Here is a 24290-nt window from a genome sequence, read left to right on the forward strand (position 1 = left end):
TGTGATTCATATGTTGATTCTTGATGTCTGAGTGAGTCGATATAATCCTGTCAAAACATTTTCTGTATAATGACATCATAAAATCTGAGTATCACAGCACTGCAGGATCTTCTATAGCAGCTTTATCAGGCAAAAATTAACAACTAATGTTTAATTACTTAATCAAATTTTCACTTCAGGTGGTATCAATGAAGCAGGACACTACATGGTGACTATTATCACTAAAAAGAGACCAACATCATCTGATCTGAGTTTCTCTTGGACTCCTACCATAACTAATATGCATCAGAGACACACAGTTAAAGCAGCCAGAGAAAAACTTAAGTAAAACACTAAAAGGTCAAGAGTCCAACTAAAACAAACACTAATCTCCATCATGGTGGCATCAAACTTTATTATTTTCAATAAAGCTTCAACTTCTAAACCTCTGTTAATTCTCAATAAGAATGTTAGTATGAAAGAAATAAAGTCTGGATTGTAATAAGTGAAGATGCTGAGATCCTGATAGTGTTTAATGTTCTGTTGGGGTTTAAAGTGTTTCTGTATGGTGTGTTTCGTGTGTCACCATTGTGTTGAAGAGTAGAGCCTGAGCTTCAGTCCAGGATGAGCAGAGAAACACTGATGATATGCTGCATGTTGCTTTATTTAACAGACAGTAACTGTGTAGTTGCTGATGTAGTGACGTATAGTCACAGCAAATCATGCATATAATTAACTGCATGTTTTTCACTAAAAAATCAGAAAAAAATGTGAATTAACTGTGTTTTAACTGTGTGTTTCTGTTAAAAAAGATTAATGAAGATTTCTGTAAAAGTATTTTGCACTTATTTAAATTAGGATATTTTACATTAATTTTACGTTTTTTTGTATGGCAGCCATTGCTGACAGTCATTTGACTGTTTTTTATGGGATTTTTTTACAATGAAGGTGTTTGATCGTAATAATTCAGGAAATAGCTGTAAAATAACACTGTTTTTCCGTAAAACATTTAAGGAAAATTTCTGTAAAAGTTTTTTGCACTTAATTTAAATTAGGATATTTTACTTTATTTTTACGGTTTTTGTTTGGCAGCCGCAGCTGACAGTCAATGACTGTTTTTTTACAATTTTATTTTTTACAGTGTAGTGGTACTACTAGCTAACATTAGCTTATAAGAAAAGCCGACATGTTAAGTTACCTTTGTCCAAGAGGTCCATGGTATCAGGTGCGCTGCGTTGGAGGCAGTTCCTCTTCAGAGAAACACCTTTCTTTCGTGGCATAACGTTACTGGATGTAAAGTTAGGTTAGTAAGAGGATTTCTGCAATACAAATGAGGAGGGCGCAAAAAAGCTAACTGTTTGCTGTCGTCGATTGAAATTCATACTCCTGACGAGTCCTGATAGGGATCAAGTTGGCGGTTCAGAATGCAACAGGCCAATCAAAACTAACTTACGTCATGGGACAACTGTCACGTTTCATTGTAGGCAGCCATTACCAGCACGGCGCCAAAAATTTCAACTCGGAAAGTAAATAAATCTATATAGATGGCTATGTGTTCAAGGCAATTAAATAAGTTAATACGTCTATGCAGTAGTGGAAAACACAGAAAACGAATAATAAAATGGCTACAGAAGAAAGGCTTGCTGTGCAAGGCACCAAGTTGTCGCCGATGTGGAAAAAACATGCGAATTACAACACACAGTGGACGTGATGGTTATATATGGTAAGTAACTTTAGGCAGGCACCCAGTTTAATTCGTTATTTGGATAGCCTAGTTAACGTTAACATAATTTTAAGCAACTTGCTTCTTAGATTTACTAATATTTTGCACTGTTTTCTTAGGACATGTCGAAGAAACACGCATCGCAGAATTACACTCTCCATTCGCAATGGATCACTGTTTAATAACTCGAGGGTTCCTCTGGTTAAGTGGATGGAATACATATACAGGTAACGTATAGTAGCCAGGCACTGGTTAAACTTTATTTTACGGTGTCATTGTTACAGTGCAATTATATATTTAAGTACTGAGTAATATTAATTAAGTGCATGCACTTAGAGTTAGGGTAGTTGGGTTTGGTTGGTTGGTTACATGTAATTATGCATAATTAACTGTTAATACTATTGTAAGTACAAGTAACATATGTAACAAGGACACGGTAAAATATAGTGTTAATTTTGATGATTGTGGCCCCAAATTCAAAATTAGTATATTGTGAAAAGGTTTTCATAGTATAAGCCATAATCATCAAAATTATAACAAATAATGGCTTAAAATATTTCACTTTGGATGTGAAAAGTATATATTAGTTTCACCTTTTAAGTTGAAATAAATAAACTTTTTATGTTTAAAACTAATATTCTAGGTTTTCGAGTTTCACCTGTAACAATAACATAGCTAGTTAGTGTGGTTACATAGTTTTTGCAAGCAAAATTTGTAATTCATCTTGCAAATGCTCACCAATGTCATCTCCAAAAGTAGGAAAATAACTCACTATTCAAGATTTAATGTACAACTCTCCACATTAATGTGTTATAGAAGTTTGCAATGACATTCCACCTAGGCTACTCCATATTACCCATCGGTTTTAACTTGTGTATTACCTAAAACAACTAAGACTCAGCTATTACTACCTAAAATAACTTTTTTTAAGAACATGTATTACTGTTTAAAAGGCCACTATTATGCTATTTTAAAGTTTCTTAATGCTGTTGTGGAGTCTCCTACAACGTTTATGCATCAAAGGTAAAAAAAAAAAAAAACTTTAATTTCTTCATAATATACATTTGCACATCATCAAATTTTGATTTATGATTCTCAAATGACTCCTCAAATGATTCAATCTCAATCCCTCCTTTCCGTGAGATACTCTGCTCTGATTGGCCAGACAGCGCAGTATCTTGTGATTGGTTTACCGCTCTGTGTCCTGAGGCTTCCTACAATGTAAACTAAACACAGTAACAAACAATGACGTCGATTTGACCATATCAATCCGAGCGCGAATGCAATGATGAAACACTGGAAGAGCTAGTCATTCAGCCCAAACCAGAACATTTCTCAGTGATACACTACTCAGTTTGAGGTAGCCTACATTATAAGATGTTGCAACTGTAATTCCTCCCCATCAGCATTAACAAGTGAACTCAAAACTAAGTATTTTGAAAACCATCTTTCAAAAGCAAGCGAATCCTGCCTTTATCTCAGAGATTTGAGAAGCAGTCTTCAGTAAAATAAAGGGAACACAGCAAAAGTTTATGATTATACTCCTGTGATATCATGGTAAAGATGAACTTTAACCACTGATTCTTCACATGCTCGTCCTTGGGCAGTGAAATAAAACTGTCTTTACCTTCACATTATAGAGCACAGCGCCGCCTTCTCAACATGATGCTGTCCAGTGTCCACAGAAATCAGCTGCTGGTTTGAGTTTTCCCTGCTGTGTGCGCACGCAATAAGTGGGCGGGCAATATAATAATAATGTTCGTCTTGACGTCATCTCTTAGCGAATTTCACTGATTCAGAGTCGACTCTTACTTTTCAAAGACAATAACTTTATATACGGTGCACTTTCAGATAAAGCTTTGCAGGATGTTTTCATTCACTTGTAGCTATGTTACACACTACATGAAAGGTCATTTTCAAAAATCCATAATAGGGGCCCTCTAAATTAATATTTATTTCTAATCATCTTTTTTGTACATCATTACATTTTGGTTATTGTTTTTTATTAATTAAAATTATTTTCTTTAAAGGTTTTCACAGGGTCTACATCTAAGACAAATTGATTTGATGGAAGACTGTGTTGCCAAAACATCAACAACATTGTCCAGAATGAACAAATTGCTCAGGAAGGTAGCTTAAATTGAATAACTCTTCAGTACTACATTGCTCAGCTAATTGAACTGTAATTAATTTTGTTTGTACTAATATCCACATATTTTTTACAGGTTTGCATTAATGCATTGAGTAAACTGAAAAGAAAAACAGGTCTTAGAGTTGGCGGGAAGTCAAGACAGAAGTTTGTGGCCATAGATGAGTCTAAGTTCGCTCACAAGAGAAAGGTACATCTGACATGAGAAATACAAAAAGTTCGTTTTTTACCATGTTGAAATACTAAATTTGGTTAAAGCGTCATTCACTAATACTTCCAGTGTTAATATCACATCAAAATACCACATGCAATCAAAAGACATGATTGAATGATGTGCCAATAGCTGAACAATAAGTTCTACCAGAAAGACTCGGGAGAGTTATTTCAATAAACCATACATTTATTGACAGCTCAGCAAGCTGATAAACTACAAAGTCATTTGGCGTAGGCCCCGTCCGTAGTGCATAATCCGAGAGTATCGGATCTGCAATTCCTGCCTAGAGATGAAGGCAGGGGCGCAGCCGACCCCCCTGGGAGATATGGACGGGACCATCCTGGTGGTGGTGGGGAGGATGGGGGTAATCGTCGCTTCAGTATCTGCGAACTCAAACATGTGTAAGTACCGTGCTTTTATACAGTGAGCATAAGAATATGATTGGATAGAAGTGAAGGCAATAAGTGACGTAGTAATTGAGTCTTCCCAGCAGAACTTATGCTAAAGCTTTCATTTCTACCAGAAAGACTCGGGAGAGTTATTTCAATAAACCATACATTTATTGACAGCTCAGCAAGCTGATAAACTACAAAGTCATTTGGCGTAGGCCCCGTCCGTAGTGCATAATCCGAGAGTATCGGATCTGCAATTCCTGCCTAGAGATGAAGGCAGGGGCGCAGCCGACCCCCAAAAATAGGTGGAGTATGACTACACTGGAACGGGGCACGCCAACCCCCAAAAGATGGTAACTGAGTAAACCCACCAGTCTAGAGTCCTGGGGTTCCTGAAAAATAGAGAAGGAAGAAACAAATGGTGAAGATACAAATTAGATGTGAAAATACAGCGTGCCTAAAGTTTAATAGGGGAGAAGGACAGATAATTCTAAAATAACTATGTTTTTATATGTTAAATTAAAAGTGTTTTATTTTATTTATTTATATATTTATTTTTTAATTGCCAGTTCACTCCTAGGAAAACACAGAGACAAGGCCTCATTGGACCGGCAATGCCGCTTTTGGCTTGCATAGACAAGGCCACATTGGACCACACAGACAGCCGCCTTGGCAAAATAATAAACAGGCCTCCTTGGACCACATATAGCAGCCACCTGGGGCTGAGCATAACACAGACTCTGGCCTCATTGGACCACATGGCCTTTATAGACCACAGAGACGAGGCTTTAATGAGCCACACGGCCACAATAGACCACAGAGACGAGGCTACTAAGCCACAACGGCCGCTAATGCCACAAAGAGACGAGGTAAGACTGGACAACACATAAGGTTTTTTTTTTTTTTTTTTTTTTTTTAACAGGATACAACAGCTTTAAGATCACGAAACCTATGCCCCGGGGGGCAACTGGCCACCATTGCATCTTTTAAGGACAAGACCGAGCCACTAGAGCCACATAAAGACAAACCACACAAGACTACGGCATCTAAGCCACATTAAACCTCTGCCCCAAAGGGGCCACTGGCCATTCAGGCATCTTTTTAAAAGGACAAGGCAAACATATGCCACAAGGCGCCAAGCCCCACATGTACACAAGGCCCACGTGGCCACAAGGCCACTAATGCCACACGTAGACAGACATACTTGAGTACAAGGCCACTAGGCCACATTTAACCATGCCATGAAGGCCACAAGACCACGAGACAAGGCCACATTAGGCTACACGGTCACAGTAGACCACACAGAACATAAAGGGTTCCAAACCATAAGCCCACACATAGACGAGACGTACAGACAACGGCCACTAAGCCACACGGAACGAGGCCATAGGGCCACAGCCTGGAGGCCGAACATAGGACATGGCGACATGGTACCACGAAGCCATGAGACCGCCACAGAGACGAGGCCCACCGGGCCACAAGGCTGCTAAGCCACACTGAACGAGGCCAACGAGACAGAGCCACTAGGCCACACAGAACCTGCCATACTTAATGGCCACAAGACCACGGGACAGCCACATTAGGCTACACGGTCACAGTAGACCACATAGAACATGAATATCGCATGAAATAGTCACTGTTTTTTTTTTTTTTATTATATAATTATTATTATTATTATTATTTATTTTTGTTTTTAAATTAAATGACGAACATGTAACAAAGGCACAACGGCTGCTACAGCCACATAGAGACGAGGCCACATTGAACAGAGCCGCTAAGCCACACAGAATAGATGACTAGATAGTCATTGAGGAGTGCTGGCTAGAATAATAACAGGATGAAGGAAATAAGATTGACACCACCACCAGTAGTTGCATAGTTTTTTACCTTATGGTTATTGTAGAGCTTGCTGGGCTTGAAGAATAGTTTTAGAATCTGGTCTTATATAAGACTTGAATGCAGAGGAAGACCATCTGCCCAGGATCTTGAAAGCTGAAGTAGAAATGCCACGTTCAGCTGCTGTAGTGGCTGCCCCAATCCTAAATGAATGACCATTATACTGGAGGGGAGATAACTGCAGCTTTTGAGGACAGAACTAGATGAGTCCTGAACCAGGATTTAGAGAGAGATGCTTCGTAGGTAGGAAAATGGGGAAAGTGATCTGAGAATCTAGAGCGGATTTTAGGAATGTAATCAGATGAGAAGGGACAAAATGTATTGCTAATTTTAGAAATTGTTGATATGATACCAGAAACTTGAGTCGGTTGGAGTGCTTAAGAAAGAGTAAAAAAATTAGGGGAGAAGGTGAATCAGAAAAAGGACCTAGGGCAAGATCGGAGTGTTAGATCTGAAGAAAATTCCCCTGGATGCATGAGCCATGAACATAGTTAAACATGGATACGATCTGAATATGAAAATAGGAAAAGTAACCAAGATGGATGGGAGGTAATAAAAGGGGGTTAAATGGATTTCGCTTTCCTGTAATGTTACTGTTAAAGCATAACCAACATCTGCAAAGTTACAATGCACAAGTTCAAGCATTGAAGATTTAATTTAAAGAGATCGCTTTTTAAGGACTACAACAATGCTGAGAGGGACTGTGCGGCATTCCTTTGGATTAGTGGCATCACAAACCATAAAGTTATATATTTAGCTCCCGGAATATGATTTATAGCATAACAAACAGAATGAGCTGTCAATACTAGAAGATAACTACGCATAAGCTACATGATACATCAACCAACCATCCGGAAATGGGGTATACATGTTGACGCTTCTTGAGTCTCTCCATCTTTGGCTGACTTGGTTTGAATATAATCTAAAAGTTTTGAAATGTCTGTGAGAGGTAATCAAAGCTGCAAAACGAGCTGTTGAACTCCAGCCCTGTTCCGGGAGCAGCAGCTCGACTGCATCCAAAGGGACGACAAAAACCATGCGCTTTACTCACCCTCAATGACAATTCCAGCATAGGATATGAAATGTATTTAGGACATTCCAAGCCAAACCCCTCACACACACCATGGGGACACAGGAGACCCACCACACATCAATTTTACTAATTGTAGATAAGGAAGGAACAACCGGCCGTGATCCGGATAAGAAATTAGGAATCTGAAAGAAAAGCGAAACAAAATCAATTCTGCAGAAATACAAGCTTTAAAGGTGTAGGGAGCCACATCTTCAGTGATATACTGTCTAGCTGGATTGAGCAGAGTGACTAATTTATTTGATCACAGTTAGAGGAGGGCAGGGTGATGGATAAGGGTTGCTGAAGGCAGAGCCGCCTGAAGACTACAGTGCGTAGCTATGCATTGCAGTGGTCAGGAATGTGCTTGCGGGACCTTAATCATGAAATTGGAGACTACTGATTGCCAGCTGAACGTCTCGGGAATAGCATGATCGTCTAACACGATCTGCCTTAGGAATGCAACCGAGCTTCGTTAGCACGTACAACATAAGTTTTGCCACCACTTCGAACCCAGAGATGTTAGCAGCCGCTATAAGATAATTCGATGAAGTGCGAATGAACGGAGTCTGAGCAGGCTTGGTAAATTATCTGACCTTTGGTATTCCGAATGTCCAAATCTGAATGGATATGCACCCTTCGACTATGGCCAGTGTTAACAGACGAGAAATAAATGCCCTGCCTTAAAGAGATACTTATACTAGAATTTTTTTTTTTTTTTTTAAATCTTTTTTAACTCAGTGCAATACTTACCTGTAGTAAGGTGACTGCATACCGAAAAGATACCTCAATCACACTTGATATTCTGTTGTTGACTTTGAGCATAGAATCTTTCTCAGCTGGCTGCGTACACCTGACATTACTCTCAAGTTATATGAATGAAGTTATTCACGACCGAGAGATCACTGCCATGGCAACCAAGTGAGTCCCTTGAATAGAAAAATAGGTGAACATTTAAATCATACAGATAATTAAATCATACAGATAAGTAAATATAATGTCATTCGAGTCTTCTTGACTGACGTTCGTCTGGTGATTGGTTGAATTATATAGTCTACACTTATAACTGTTAGTTCTACTATGTTAGGCAAGTTTTGGCAAAGTCTGTGACCTTGACCCGAGCATCCTTAGTCTGCCTTTGTACATTTAATATCGAATCCTTATAATGTCTATATTTCTATGACACATATCGGTGGATTAAAGTAGTCGCCAAGAAAATTTGGGTTATGGCGGTTGTACCATAAATCTGTTAGTGAAGAACTTAAATGCAAGAATTAAAAGATCTTGATATGAAAAATCATATCATTGTAGGCCTATATGCAACAAGTCGAATTGATAGAGATATAGAGAATTATTAGCACTGTAAATTTATGATTTACTTCTTTTGTATTAAACACTCCTGCTACATACCCTACATATACCCTTCATAACCATGTCTACTACGGCATACGTATAACATCCAACAAACAACTTGCTTCTGATATGGACATATATTTATATCACTTTCAAATTTTTACAAACCCTTTATAAATTTATAACTTATGTATTTATTTTTATTTTTAATTTAACAGTAGCTATTAATTGCTTTTGTTTTATGTTTGAATAATAGATAGTTATATTTACAGAAAATGAACGGAGATAAAATTCCCCCTTTATTGTTAAAGCGCAGCATTTAAGACGAAATTTTACCGGCGGTCGGGAAGTGACTAGCAAACGTCTCCATGAAGGCCGAAGCAATAACGAATTCAGATAAGGGCGTAAACGAGTTGAATAGGTATGCTCCTTTATTGAAAGGCACGTCATAGTGAGCAGATGAGGAGCGCGAGCTGCAAATGGCATATACATAAAGCCAATTTGATAAAGTTGCTCTTAAGCTTGATTTAATTATTTTCAGCAACCCAGCTGTTAATATTTTGCAATTAACCATGAGAGCGTGGAATCAACAACGCTGAAATAGATTAGTAGCTACTGCGCTGTGGATATCATACGTGTCCACCAGTCCCTTCTTTTTAAAGCGTTACAGTATGTTGCGGTGCAGACTGTAGGCTATGTATTGGCAGTGTTTTTTTTTTTTTTTTTTTTAGAAAACTACCGTGTCTCCAGAGTCACAATTGAACTTTACCGCTGATGAAGGGAGCAGTAGAGTAGCAAATTAATATACTTACCTGAATGGAATTTAATCATAGTAGCCTAATAGGGATATAAACAGTGGCCGCGGGAAGCTATTCAACGTGAAAGCCTTGAAAATGGAACTTGAACTTGAAAACCCTGTTAGGAGATCGTCTCTCGTGAGATTTAAAGCCGCCACATTCTTGTTTCCTCTGCAAGCGTGGTGCATTCGCGCACCGCGAAAATGGCTGAGATCAAATCAACGATATGACTTGTGTTGTTATATGATTGGATTCGAACGCAAGTGAAGGAACGCCGGTGTCATACTGCGCATTGAATTGAAGCGTCAGCAACTGCTAACTGAATTGAAGCGTCAGCATCTGCGAACTAATCGTCGCTTCAGTATCTGCGAACTCAAACATGTGTAAGTACCGTGCTTTTATACAGTGAGCATAAGAATATGATTGGATAGAAGTGAAGGCAATAAGTGACGTAGTAATTGAGTCTTCCCAGCAGAACTTATGCTAAAGCTTTCATTTCTCCTCAGAGGTGTAAAGTATCTGAGTAAATGTAATTAGTTACTGTACTTAAGTATACTTTGCAGTTGTACTGAGTATCAAATATTAGCAACTTTTACTCTCTATTGACTACATTTTTGAACAAGTAAAAGTCATTTTTACTCCAATACATTTGTGATAAGTAATGCAAGTACACATTACATTTTGCATGGCACCTAACTTTTTCTGCAGCAGTTTATTTCTGCTATAAAGAAGTGATATCGCCATCTATATTCATGTGTGCTGAGGAATGGCTTGAATGACCCCCAAATGCTCATGGGGAGATCAGAATCCAAGTGTATGTTTTATCAAACACAATCCAGGTTTAACTGCTGTTAACATTTGTTATGTTTCTTGTGTTTATGCATTTTCAGTTTAATCGTGGCCGCTGTCGTACTACTTGGCAGAGAAAAAAAGGCTGGGTGTTTGGGATGATGGAGGTTAAAGGAGCTCGCCGCCTACCAGTCTTAAAGATGGTAAAGGACCGTTCCAGGACCACATTGATGCCCATCATCAAACGGCACATCAGAAGGGGGTCAGCTGTTTACAGTGACAATTGGAGGGCATATCTGAATGCGCTACAACCACAAGGATACAAACACCTAACTGTAAACCACAGTAAAAATTTTGTTGATCCCCAAACTGGCTGCCACACACAACATATTGAACGGGCCTGGCTAGCCATCAAGGCACAGGTATCAAGATTCAGGGGTAACAAAACTAAAAAACTGTTAAAAGAACACTTGAAATTCATCCAGTGGCACTACTGGCTGGGAAGAAGAAATAGGAAAGGTGCTTTGGCACAGTTGATCCATGATATTAGAAAAGCATACAGGTTTAGATTTAATTAAAGTTATATCAGCTGAAAATGCATGATTTTTTTATTTTCTAGATGACCTCTTTTTTTTAACTTGGCTGTGACCTTTTTTCAGATTCGTAAATTTGGCTATGCCATGCAAACCATTTCTGCCTTGTATCTTAGGAGTATTTGCAAAACAAGGTTACATAGTGGATAGTAAACTATGAAATACTGTATGAATGTGATAGTTATGCTTTGATAGATTCTGGGATATTACTGCATAGCACTTTTAAAGATTTACCAATTACGGTCTTCTGTTCATGTGTAGTGTACACAGTGTAACTGCGATTGCAATGCTTGCTACATTTTAAATGCCACATTAAATTGAGTATTTAGAAATGAGGTTTGGGTTACTATTATAATGTTAATATACATACATTAATGTACATATACAGTAAATTGTGGTTGGTATCAAGTATTTCACACTTTATATTAAGTTCCTGAGGAGTTACCATGTAAATACTTTGTAAATACAGTGTTGCACCGAAGTTTGGGTTTTGCATATTACACAGTAGGTTATGACCGTTTTACACTTTATATTAAGTGGACAGTTCCTGAGGAGTTACCATGTAAGTACACTGTTAATACAGTGTTTCACAGAGGTTTGGGTTTAAGTACACTGTAAATACAGTGTTTCACAGAGGTTTGGGTTTTGCATATCACATAGTAGGTTATGGCCGTTTTACACTTTATATTAAGTGGACAGTTCCTGAGGAGTTACCATGTAAATACACTGTTAATACAGTGTTTCACGGAGGTTTGGGTTTAAGTAAACTGTAAATACAGTGTTTCACAGAGGTTTGGGTTTTGCATATTACACAGTAGGTTATGACCGTTTTACACTTTATATTAAGTGGACAGTTCCTGAGGAGTTACCATGTAAGTACACTGTTAATACAGTGTTTCACAGAGGTTTGGGTTTAAGTACACTGTAAATACAGTGTTTCACAGAGGTTTGGGTTTTGCATATTACACAGTAGGTTATGACCGTTTTACACTTTATATTAAGTGGACAGTTCCTGAGGAGTTACCATGTAAGTACACTGTTAATACAGTGTTTCACAGAGGTTTGGGTTCAAGTAAACTGTAAATACAGTGTTTCACAGAGGTTTGGGTTTAAATACACTATTAATACAGTGTTTCACAGAGGTTTGGGTTTAAGTACACTGTAAATACAGTGTTTCACAGAGGTTTGGGTTTTGCTTATCACATAGTAAGGACCGACCGTTTTACACTTTATATTAAATGGACAGTTTCTGAGGAGTTACCATAAGTACACTGTAAATACAGTGTTTTAAATAATACAGTAAGGATGACCTTTTTAGACTTTATATTGTTTACCGTTGCTGAGGAGTTACCATGTAAGTACACTGTAATTCAACATTAGTCCTGCCAGTGAAACATATAGTTTCAGTGTATCCCAAACTGGTAACTGCAGTATTGATTCCATGTGGAATTGGAAGAACTTGATTAAATACATATTGTTGTTACAAAATGTAGTTACATAATTCCTGTTACACGTGTACTTACTGAAGTGAAAAAAGTGTTGGGTAACACTTTATTTTACGGTGCCCTTGATACAGAGTAATTACTTAATTAGGTACTTAGTAATAGACGTTGTAATAACATGTAACAAAATGTACTTAACATGTAACTAAGTTATGGAACAGCCTGTACTTACAGATTGTAATTACACACATGTAATAGGCAGCTACTGTTACACATGTGTAACAAGCCGAGTTGGATGAGGTTTATAGATACACATGAAGTACACTTAAGTACATTCTTGATACACTTTATTTTACGTAGCTTATACCTGTGTAATATTATGTAATTACAATGTAATAAGGAATCTACTGCAGGCATTTAAGCTGTGAACTAGTGAGTTAAATCAAACTAAGGCAGAGAAAGATAAGGTATGTATACACAAAGTACACTTACTGTAAGTACATTCTTGATACACTTTATTTTACGTAGCTCATCCCTGTGTAACATTATGTAATTACAATGTAATTAGGAAACGACTGCATGCATTTAAGCTGTGAACTAGTGAGTTAAATCAAAGTAAGGCAGAGATGGATAAGGTATGTATACACAAAGTACACTTAAGTACATTCTTGATACACTTTATTTTACGTAGCTTATACCTGTGTAATATTATGTAATTACAATGTAATTAGGAAACTACTGCATGCTAGTTCTCAACGGGCCTGAAAATTACAACCCGACCCGACCCGGCCCGTGGTTTTTAAAGCCCGGACCCGATGTAACCCGACACATCAACTTGAATTATCTGCCCGAACCCGCGGTTTTTTTTTTTTTTTTTTTTTCTTCAGACACCTATTATCATGACCAGCAGACGGGAATTCAAATCAACCTTTAATGTTCACGCCTTTTAACAATACAAACAATAAACACTTTCCAGACCTCTGATTTTCCCACTCCTGTAGTAGCGACGGTGAATTCACCTGCGGCAAGTTTACTTTTCACCAACTCCATCTTCTCCAGGCTAAAGGCTTGCACGCAGCGGCGTCAGGTCTGCCCCCACCCCTCTCCATGATGCACGTTGCACGCAGCAGCCAGACTTTCTTTACGGTGAACAGCAGCGATGATTAATAAAAAATTGTTTGTTGTTGTTGTTTTTTTCACTGAGCGGAAAAGATTAAGCCCGAGGTCCGACCCGACCCGAGTCATTTGCTTATATTTCCGACCCGAACCCGGACCGAACCCGCGGGTCCCGTCGGGTTTGTCGGGCCGACCCGACCCGTTGAGAACTCTACTGCATGCATTTAAGTTGTGAACTAGTGAGTAAAATCAAACTAAGGCAGAGATGGATAAGGTATGTATACACAAAGTACACTTAAGTACATTCTTGATACACTTTATTTTACGTAGCTCATCCCTGTGTAATATTATGTAATTACAATGTAATTAGGAAACTACTGCATGCATTTAAGCTGTGAACTAGTGAGTTAAATCAAACTAAGGCAGATAAAGATAGGGTATGTATACACAAAGTACACTTAAGTACATTCTTGATGCACTTTATTTTACGTAGCTTATCCCTGTGTAATATTATGTTATTACAATGTAATTAGGAAACTACTGCATGCATTTAAGCTGTGAACTAGTGAGTTAAATCAAAGTAAGGCAGAGATGGATAAGGTATGTATACACAAAGTACACTTAAGTACATTCTTGATACACTTTATTTTACGTAGCTTATACCTGTGTAATATTATGTAATTACAATGTAATTAGGAAACTACTGCATGTATTTAAGCTATGAACTAGTGAGTTAAATCAAACTAAGGCAGAGATGGATAAGGTATGTATACACAAAGTACACTTAAGTACATTCTTGATACACTTTATTTTACGTAGCTTATACCTGTGTAATATTTTGTAATTGCAATGTAATTAGGAAGCTAATGCATGTATTTAAGCTATGAACTAGTGGGTTAATTCAGATGGATACCATTTGTAGATACACAGGAAGTGCACTTTAGTACAATCTTGATACACTTTACTTTATGTTACATACAAGTAATGTGTATGTAATATGTAACAGACTCGGCTTGTTACACATGTGTAACAGTAGCTGCCTATTACATGTGCGTAATTACAATCTGTAAGTATAGGCTGTTCCATAACTTAGTTACATGTTAAGTACATTTTGTTACATGTTATTACAAAGTCTATTACTAAGTAATTAATTAAGTAATTACTCTGTATCAAGGGCACCGTAAAATAAAGTGTTACCAAGTGTTGTTACCAATGTACTGTTACACATTTGTACTTACGCATACCATTCCGTGAGTTGTTACATATGTGTAGGTACACAAATATTACAGCTGTACATACTATGTATCAGTGTGTACTTACTCTGTAGTTACATACTATGTACACATGTAGTTACCATGTAAGTTCACAGGTATTAGGGCCACTTAATATAAAGTGGGACCCAACTTTCAACTGAATATGATTTAAACGAGCACAGATGCGGACAGAACTCATTTTAGCTGGAGCATTATTCCACATCTCCTCGTCAAGTTCCAGTCCTAGCTCTCTCTCCCAGGTTTCCTTGAGTACAAAAAGAAGAGGAACTGCGAAGAGCGTAACCGGCCATAAATTGAGGCGATATGGCTGTGATTTCGGAAGTGACATTATATATTCAATTAAAGTTTTCTTTGGCTGGTGAGGGAAGGTAGCAATGTGTGTTTTAGCAAAGTCATGTAATTGCAAATAGTGGAATAAATTGGATTTATAAGTTTTATAAATTGAATCTACTCAGCAAATCTTTAAATGACACAAATGTGTGATCAGAAAACAAATCATGAAACAATACTAGAGCCTTCTCCCTGAGCTGTGCAAAAGCTGAATCCAAAGTAGAGGGTACGAAAAGAAGATTACCACATATAGGCATAAAGGTGGATCATGACGTGTTTAATCTAAAATGAAGATGAAACTGTTTCCAGATTTTGAGTGAAGAAAGCACAATCGGGTTAGCGGTGTATTTAGAGGGTCGCTGCAAATTGGGATAAAAAACTAATGCTGGTAATGAGGACGATATGCAGGAGTTCGCTTCTATCAAACGCCAGTTAATATCTGGGGAATTACATCATGCATATATTTTCTGGATATTAGCTGCCCAATAGAATTTGGAAGAAATTTGGAAGAGCGAGACTCCAATATTGTTTGATCATCGTCTTTGAAGAGTTGACTTGTGTACAACTGGAGGCTTACCAGCCCAAATATAGGAGGATATAGTGGCATCAAATGATTTAAAGAAAGATTTGGGGAGAAAAATGGGAACAGTCTAAAACAGGGGTGCCCAATCCTGCTCCTGGCGATCGACTGTCCTGCACAGTTCATCTCCAACCCTAATCAAACACACCTGAAGCAACCAATTAAGGTCTTCAGAGCACGTCAGGATCACTTGAAAATTAAAGGCAGGTGTGTTTGATTAGGGTTGGAGATGAACTGTGCAGGACAGTCGATCGCCAGGAGCAGGATTGGACACCCCTGGTCTAAAACAAAAAAAGTATTTGTGGAAGAATATTAATTTGAATTGATTCAGTCCTACCCAACGATAGTGGAGGACTGCTCCAACGCATAGTTTCATTGTTTCATTGCACATATTAATTTTTGTAACTTGCCTTCTGTGCCAAACCTTTTCTGAACGGCCTCCGCACACTCTAAAAAGAGATGTGTTAAAAATGACACGTTGTGTCAAATTTAACACATGGTGTGTGCGCTCAGGGACAACACACGTTGTGTAGATTTTAACACATGTTGTGTAGATTTTAACACATGTAGTGTGTGTGCTCAGGGACAACACATGTTGTGTCAAATTTAACATACAACCTGTGTCGATTCTTAACACATCTCTGTGTTTAAAAGGACTACACATTTTGTATTACCTTTAACACAACTAATGTGTTATTCCTCTTACACAGAAGTGTGTTGAAACCTTTTACACACTAATGTGTTATAGATACACAACTTGTGTCAGATATGTGTCACATGTGACTGTAGTCGGTGTGTATTTGCCAGAGTTACTTCCTGTGTTTTTACAACTGAGTGTCTGGATGAAAACTGAAACGTATTGTTAACTTGTGTTTATGGAGTCCAGTGATGTTTAATAAAGAGTTTGTGTGAACATTTGGATGGTTTAGACATCATGAATCTACATAGACAAGCTCTTATTGAGAATTAACAGAGGTTTAGATGTTGATGTTTCATTGAATGTTTTATTTGAAGTCACCAGAATCGTGATTAATGGCTCCTTTATTTGAGCTCTTGACCCTTTACTCTTCTTTTAGTTTTTCTCTGGCTGCTTTAACTGTATTTTAATAAAATACATCTATTATGGTGAGAGAAACTATGATCAGCTGTTGCTTGATGATGTCATAATCAGTAAGTGCTGATCTGATCAAGTTTATGAGTATATGGATGGTGTGCATTTAATTTATTTATGTGCTGTTAGTTATAACAATCTTGTGAAACTACATCATGTTGTCCAGCAGTGCAGAATAAAAAAAATAAAAATGAATCTGCAGCAGAAACTAGTCAAACACAAACATCAAGAATCAGCCTATGAATCTCAACAATGGTGACAAACAAAAAGCTTCATGCTGCAATGCATGCTGGGAGTCATGGATGAGATTTGTACTATGGTGGCACCCAGCATGCATTGCGGCATGAAGCATTATGTTTGTCACCATTGTTGAGATTCATACGCTGATTCTTGATGTCTGTTTGATACCGTAGACTGTAAGGTTCTGTGCGAACTGTGTATTTAAAAATGAATTTTATTATTGCAATATACTAACCTTTATAAAAGCTTTATAAAATTTAAATATTAAACTCTTGCTGAGCTTAACAATCCTACATGTCCATGATGATATTATCATCTAAGCATATTTTTCTAATGATTATTTCTGCGGTTTCAAATGTGTTAAAATAAATATAGATTTACAGCAATCAGAGAAAACTAATGTTAAAAAGTCAAGGGTCAAGAGCCCAAATAAAGCTGACACTAATCACGATTCTGGTGACTTTAAATGAAACATTCAATGAATCGTCAACACCAAAACCTGTTAATTCTCAATAAGAGCTTCTGTAGACGTCTGACAGAAATAAAGTTAATCTGGTTATTAATAACACGTGAAAGCAGCATTTGAAAAAGACATTGAAAAAGAGGCATGATGTGATTGGCTGCCAAAAAACACCCGTTAATCTTTAAGTTTTCATGAATTAAGATTTAATTTATTTATTTGAATGTATTGTTTTATTTATTTTAGAGCATTTTATGGGATACCATATAAAATATACCTTTTTTTTTTTCATAAACACAAACTCTCTTCCACCCAGTGCTATTCTATCCAGAGTTACATTTTAACACACATTATGTGCTAAAATCTACACAACATGTGTCAAAATACCATCAACACATGCTGTGTGTTGTTTTTTAACACATCTCTTTTTAGAGTGCATCTTGCGAGTTTTTGCATCTACAGGAGTATTGATGTTCAACGTTCATCAGGGCAAATCCACTCAGTAGTTTGTATTCCGGGATTAGTCTAAAGTCTAAGGGCGATGTAAATAGCTAAACGAGTTTAACCGAAGAAAATCATACATTACCCGTGACCACGCAATGGCTTTTAGGGCATCAAGTCGTGTAACATGAATGTACATTTACAGGGTACTTTTTGTTTTTGATCTGTTGAAATAATAATAATACTGTTGTGGAAGTCTGAACAATTTATAGTCCTCTCCTTAAAGATAAAATATGTAGAAAATAAATAAATCAAAATAAACTAAATTTAAATAATGAGTCAATACATCATCAATCCTTCTTCCAAAATGTGTTTTAGTGTTACGCTGATTCACTATGGTAAGCTTATTAAAAGTGTTTGTATTTTAGACCTAGCGGGATAGTTATCGCAGGTATTTGCGTACGTCACTCGCCCGAGCGTGTCTCGTCATCCATAAATAGAGAAAAGTTGCTCCGGTATGGGATGAATATAGTATCAAAATGATTAACATGTGCAAGCACTATAATCCATGAACTTGATAAATGTTACAAATATGTTTTATTATCCACAACCAAATGCCTTTCAACTTGCGTGTGTAAAATTCTAAATTGAATGAATGTGTAGCAGTTTGTACAAATAGAGACATTTTTGTGAATACAAATGTTTTCTTTGTATTAGTGTATCATAATTTGAGCCAATCTCATTTGATTCATTTGGATTTTGAGACTTTCTTTTCGCAGTTTTTAAGCATTTCACAACCCACACACAAACTACAAATGAATAGGCCTGGTGCTGATTATTAATGTGTGCACAACTACCCATCTATTTGACAAATTCACAAATGTGCATCACTACATTTAAACTAATACAATACAACTTGTGTGTGAAAAATCCAAACACGCATGAATGTGCAGCATTTTATACAAATAGAGACATAGTTGTTAATACAAAACCTCAATTTTGTATTAATGTAGGCCAGAATTTGTGCATGCAACAAGTAAGATGTGCATTTGTGGATCAGGTGACATGCTTGCATTCATTGACTCGTTTCTGAGTCAATCCTATTTGATTCATTTGGATTTTTGAGACTTTCATTTCGCCGGTTTAGACTTGCACGATCCACTCACACAGTCTGAGAAAAGCTGCTACCACTAGATGGCAGTATTCTGCTAAAACAGACAACGGCACCGTAATCAAGCGTTCTTCCCCATATAATACTACCCTTAATGTGGATTAAGAAAGTGATATTGAAGCACCAAATTTAGTACACAATATAGGCCTACCTTATTAATAAAGCATATGTAGAAGCAAACAGATGAAATCAGATTATGAACAACACCCATAGAAAACCATTATAAAACGCTTAACGTGCAATAGCGCGTTGCATGTTCAATAAGGTGTATGGCTACTGACTTTTAACATCACCGTCTTACTGCATTCACGTTAAGCTTTTTCTTTATAATAGGCTCTATGGGAGGAAAACTACAGACAATAACCTGAACGCGACGCGCAATAAAGAGAAAATCAATCTGATCAAAGTGCTCGTTGCCGCTGCGATCAGTGGCGCGGATACTGTGTTTGTTTGTGGATCACGCACAGTCTTCACTCGGACACGCGCTTCAATGTGGAGAGACTCTCTATTCGTTCCGGTGAAATTACAAAACAAACTGCACACAAACGTGTCCCTGCCTGATATACAACCACTGATAAACATGATCGGTTTTGATGAGAAAAAAAAAAACTATATGAGTGCGGATTAGAACCCAGAACACACGCTTGGCAAAAGTTCTGCCCCTGGACCATTTGAATACACACTTAAAATAGTCGGATCAACATGCCAGGATTGGTAGTTCGGTAGCAGCGGACAGGGGTTGGAAGTACGCATCAGGTATTGCGTAGGGATCACACCCTAACGATATTATTTTTTGAAAGTAGCGTTTCTTTTCATGGCAGTCGAGGTGCGAAATGTTGTCTTTCGTAGCCATTTACTGTGTCCGTACGAAGCTGTAAATAGTAGCAAGCTAGCTAGTTAATGCTTTTCTGTACCATAGACAGTACTCGGTAGGTACTCAAGATGGCGGCAGTCAACTGGAAAAAGAGCGGATGACGTAAGCGGTCACGTGACTGATATTCATGTATAGATGGGTAGTTGTGCACACATTAATAATTAGCACCAGGTCTATTCATTTGTAGTTGTTTGTGTGTGGGTTGTGAAATGCTGATAAACACAGCAAAATGAAAGTCTCAAAATCCAAATGAATCAAATGAGATTGACTCAGAAAAGATGTCAATGAATGCACGCGTCACCTGATCCACAAACGCACGTCTTCTTTGTTGCATGCGCAAATTATGACACACTAATACAAAGAAAACATTTGTATTCACAAAAATGTCTCTATTTGTACAAATTACTACACATTCATTCAATTTTGAATTTTGCACACGCAAGTTGAAAGGTTGTGGATATTAAACCATATCTGCAACATTTCTCAAGTTCATGGATAATTGTGCTTGCACATGTTAATCATTTTGATATTCATCCCATACTCAAAGATCAACAGAGCGGCTGCCAGTTTACCAAAGGTTGAATTTACACAACAGGTTTTTGCAGGTCATTTACGGGAAATCTGAATTTGACTGCTCTTACTCTTCATATGCTTATGAGATCTTTATGAATCTCCTGCACTGAATTTGCATTTGTGTTTTTCATTAGGCACTGATTCAAAAGACTCGAGATTCAGATTTATTCAGAGTCTATATGTTAAATGAACTTAAAATATATATTTGATTTAGAAAATGTATGAAAATAAAGAAGTTATTTGTGTATCACACAGGAGATTCATAAAGATCTCATAAGGATTTGAAAAGTGAATGACAGTCAAACATAAATATTACTTGCTATATTGTTAGGTTGTAGATTGCTGAACTGAAGTGTCAGTTTACTTACAAAACAAATGCAAAAAAACAGAGAGAGAGAAGTTTGGACTGTGAGGGTGACGGAGGCGGGTATAACCCAGCTATCAGGGAACGTTCTCAGAACGTTGGCTAACATTCCCTACAAGTGTGGTTATTGTTTTAAAGAAAACATTTGAATGTAATGTTCAAAGAATGTTTTGAGGATGTTTTCTCATTCCAGGTTAAATGTAAACTAAGATATAACATTTTAACTGTAACATTTTGAGGATGTTTTCAGAGAACGTTATCCTACACAGCAAAAACTCCAGTGTTAAATGAACTCTCCTGGGAATTTATTTGACTCCACACTCAAAGGGTTAAAGTGTTAAAATATGAGTGTTAAATGAACACTGAAGAGTGTTAAAATGAATGAGATAATTAAGTGATTCATTGTGTGATGTGTCATGACCTGGCTCTAAGCCATGACAAAAAATAGAGGGACGCAGTTTTAAACCACAAAAATGACATTTATTAACTAAACAAAAACACTGATACAACAACTAACATAACATAATACAACCATGAAGTGTGAAAATCAGTAAGGTCAGTAGAATGAAGTGCATGTTTGGATGAATGGAACGTATACTGCTGCGTGTTGCATGAACAAAACCCATCAGTGCGCGGGAGAGAAGGGCTCCACTGGAACAAAGGGAGTAGTAGGTTTATGAAGGCGTGAAACACCTGGGCTCAGGTGTCCCCAATCTCACTGACAAGCAATAACCACGCCCCCTGCAACACAGAACAAACCAGACACAAGGGAACAGGCCAGACCAACAGACCATCACAACCCCCCCCCCCCCCCCCCCATAAGAACGGGGTCCCCAAGGGAATCCCGTCATCAACATATGACTAGCAACTCAATTCATAATTCAATAAAGAAATAAAAAAAAAACTATCAAAAGGTGATTATTAAACAAAACTACATAAATCAACAAATCCCTTTGACTTGACAATGATCAGTCCTATTCCGGTTCCACAGATCAGCACCCCCTTTACCACTTCCCTCGCTCAGCAACCCGTGCACCTAGGAAGCAAATTAAGAGTTTGGGAGAAAACAGGAGGGAAGCCTTAAGACCGTAGATTATGCCTGTGGAGCTCGAGACAACGCGTCTGCCACCACGTTGTCAGTCCCCTTAATATAACGAACATCCAGGCAATACGATTGCAGGAACAGGGACCACCTAATTAATCTCTGGTTTGGACACTGTAACGAATTAAGAAAAATTAAAGGATTGTGGTCAGTGAAGACCACAACAGGAGCACTACCACCAACATAAACATCAAAATGTCTTAACGCCATTATCAAAGCCAGGGTTTCCTTCTCAACCACTGAATAATTTAGCTGACAAGAGTTGAACTTTCTTGAGAAGAAACTCACAGGCTTGTCAATACCACGGTCATCCTCCTGCATCAAAACACCCCCAGCACCGACCTGACTGGCATCCACATACAACTTAAAGGGATGATCAAAACGTGGCGCCGCCAGGACAGGAGCAGTACAAAGGAGTGTTTTAACCTGCAAAAAGGCGCTTTGACACACCGGAGACCACACAAACTTTTCTTTCTCTCTAAGCAAATTAGTGAGAGGTGTCACAACAGTAGAGAAGTTCCTACAAAAGCTTCTGTAGTAACCCACAAGGCCGAGGAAACGCATTAGCTCTTTTTTAGTAGTTGGTGCTGGAAACCGCTCAATCGCTTCAACCTTTGCACCAACAGGACGCACATGCCTCTGTCCCACAACTCGACCAAGGTAGGTCACTGTCGCCCTCGCAAACTCACACTTGGAGAGGTTGACTGTGAGCCTTGCCTCTGCCAAACGAATAAAAAGCTCCCTCATACGCTGAAGATGAACGTCCCAGGTATCTGAATATAGTACTACATCATCCAAATACACTGCACAGCCCTGCATATCACCAATAACATGATTCATGAGACGTTGGAACGTGGCAGGCGCATTCCGAAGCCCAAATGGCATCACAGAATAAGAATACAAGCCTCTTGGTGTAACAAAAGCAGCAATCTCACGTGCACGATTGGACAAAGGAACTTGCCAGTATCCTTTCAATAAGTCAAGTTTACTCACAAATTTTGCAGAGCCCACTTGGTCAATGCAGTCATCCATTCTTGGAAGTGGAAAAGAATCTGGCTTAGTGACAGCATTTATTTTGCGAAAGTCAGAGCAAAAGCGCAGGGTACCATCTGCCTTGGGAACAAGCAAACACGGAGAAGCCCAACTGGAAGAGCTGGGTTCTGCTATACCATTTTCCAACATGTATGTGACTTCAGCATCTAAACATTTAAGTTTTTCAGCATTCACACGATAGAACCTTTGTCTAATTGGCTTTGCATCTCCAATGTCAATGTCGTGTTCAACCAGAGGTGTACGACCAGGAGTGTCAGAAAAAAGACATGGAAAACTATGTATAAGATCTGCTAACTCTGTTGAACGTTGCGCAGGCAAATGAGCCAACAACTTTTCCATATTAGCTAGGGCCTCAGAGTTCTTAAAACGCCCAATCCACAATTGTTGCTCTGGCATTCCGCAGTCATAATCCTGTTCCCCAGGAATAGAATCCCCCAACGTGATCTCCTCAGACACACAATCTGACCTAGACCCTTCCACACCCGGTGGGGCGCAACACAGCGACGGCTGGGGCGTGCGGGAATAATAGGGTTTTAACAAATTTACATGACAAAGCTGTGTGCTTTTCCTACGATCCGGTGTAGCAATCACATAATTTTGCTCTGTCACTTGTTTCACCACCATATAAGGTCCTGCAAACTTGGCTTGAAATGGCGACTGGATAATAGGGAACAAAGCAAGCACCTGGTCACCTGGACTAAAAACCCTCCGCTCTGTATTCCTATCATACCAGGACTTCATTTTCACCTGTGTTGAAGTCAACTTCTCTTTAGCCAGGTTGCCTGCAGTATACAGACGATGGCGAAAACCATTCACAAAGTCAATTAAGTTCTTAGGAGGCTCTGCCTCCCTCCAACGGTCGGCCAGTGCAGCCAACGGACCACGAACAGTATGGGCAAATACAAGTTAATTTGGGCTAAACCCAAGACTTTCTTGCGTTACCTCTCTGGCCGACAGCATTAACCATGGTAACCCCTCTTCCCAATCCCTACCCAGCTCAGTGCAGTATGAACGGAGAAGTGATTTCAATGACTGATGAAAGCGTTCCAACGCCCCCCTGACTCTGTGCATGATAAGCCGAGGCTTGATTGTGTCGAACTCGAAGTTGTTTTAAAATTTGCGCAAACACATGAGAACAGAAGTTTGACCCTCGGTCAGATTGAATTATTTTTGGAATGCCAAAAATTTAAATAAACTGAGAAAGA

At 38.3% G+C, this 24290-nt stretch overlaps 1 long non-coding RNA gene across 1 annotated transcript; it reads left to right on the top strand.

Annotated features, from left to right (window-relative positions):
- The first annotated feature begins 1840 nt into the window (after nucleotides 1-1840).
- On the top strand, nucleotides 1841-10964 carry LOC311283885. Its single transcript, XR_014626134.1, has 4 exons — nucleotides 1841-1929; nucleotides 3733-3832; nucleotides 3928-4041; nucleotides 10463-10964. It is a non-coding gene; the product is annotated as an uncharacterized lncRNA (long non-coding RNA).
- Nucleotides 10965-24290: the final 13326 nt, after the last annotated feature.

Source organism: Rutilus rutilus (genome assembly GCF_951802725.1).
Source record: "Rutilus rutilus genome assembly, chromosome: 2".
Lineage (NCBI taxonomy): Eukaryota > Metazoa > Chordata > Actinopteri > Cypriniformes > Leuciscidae > Rutilus > Rutilus rutilus.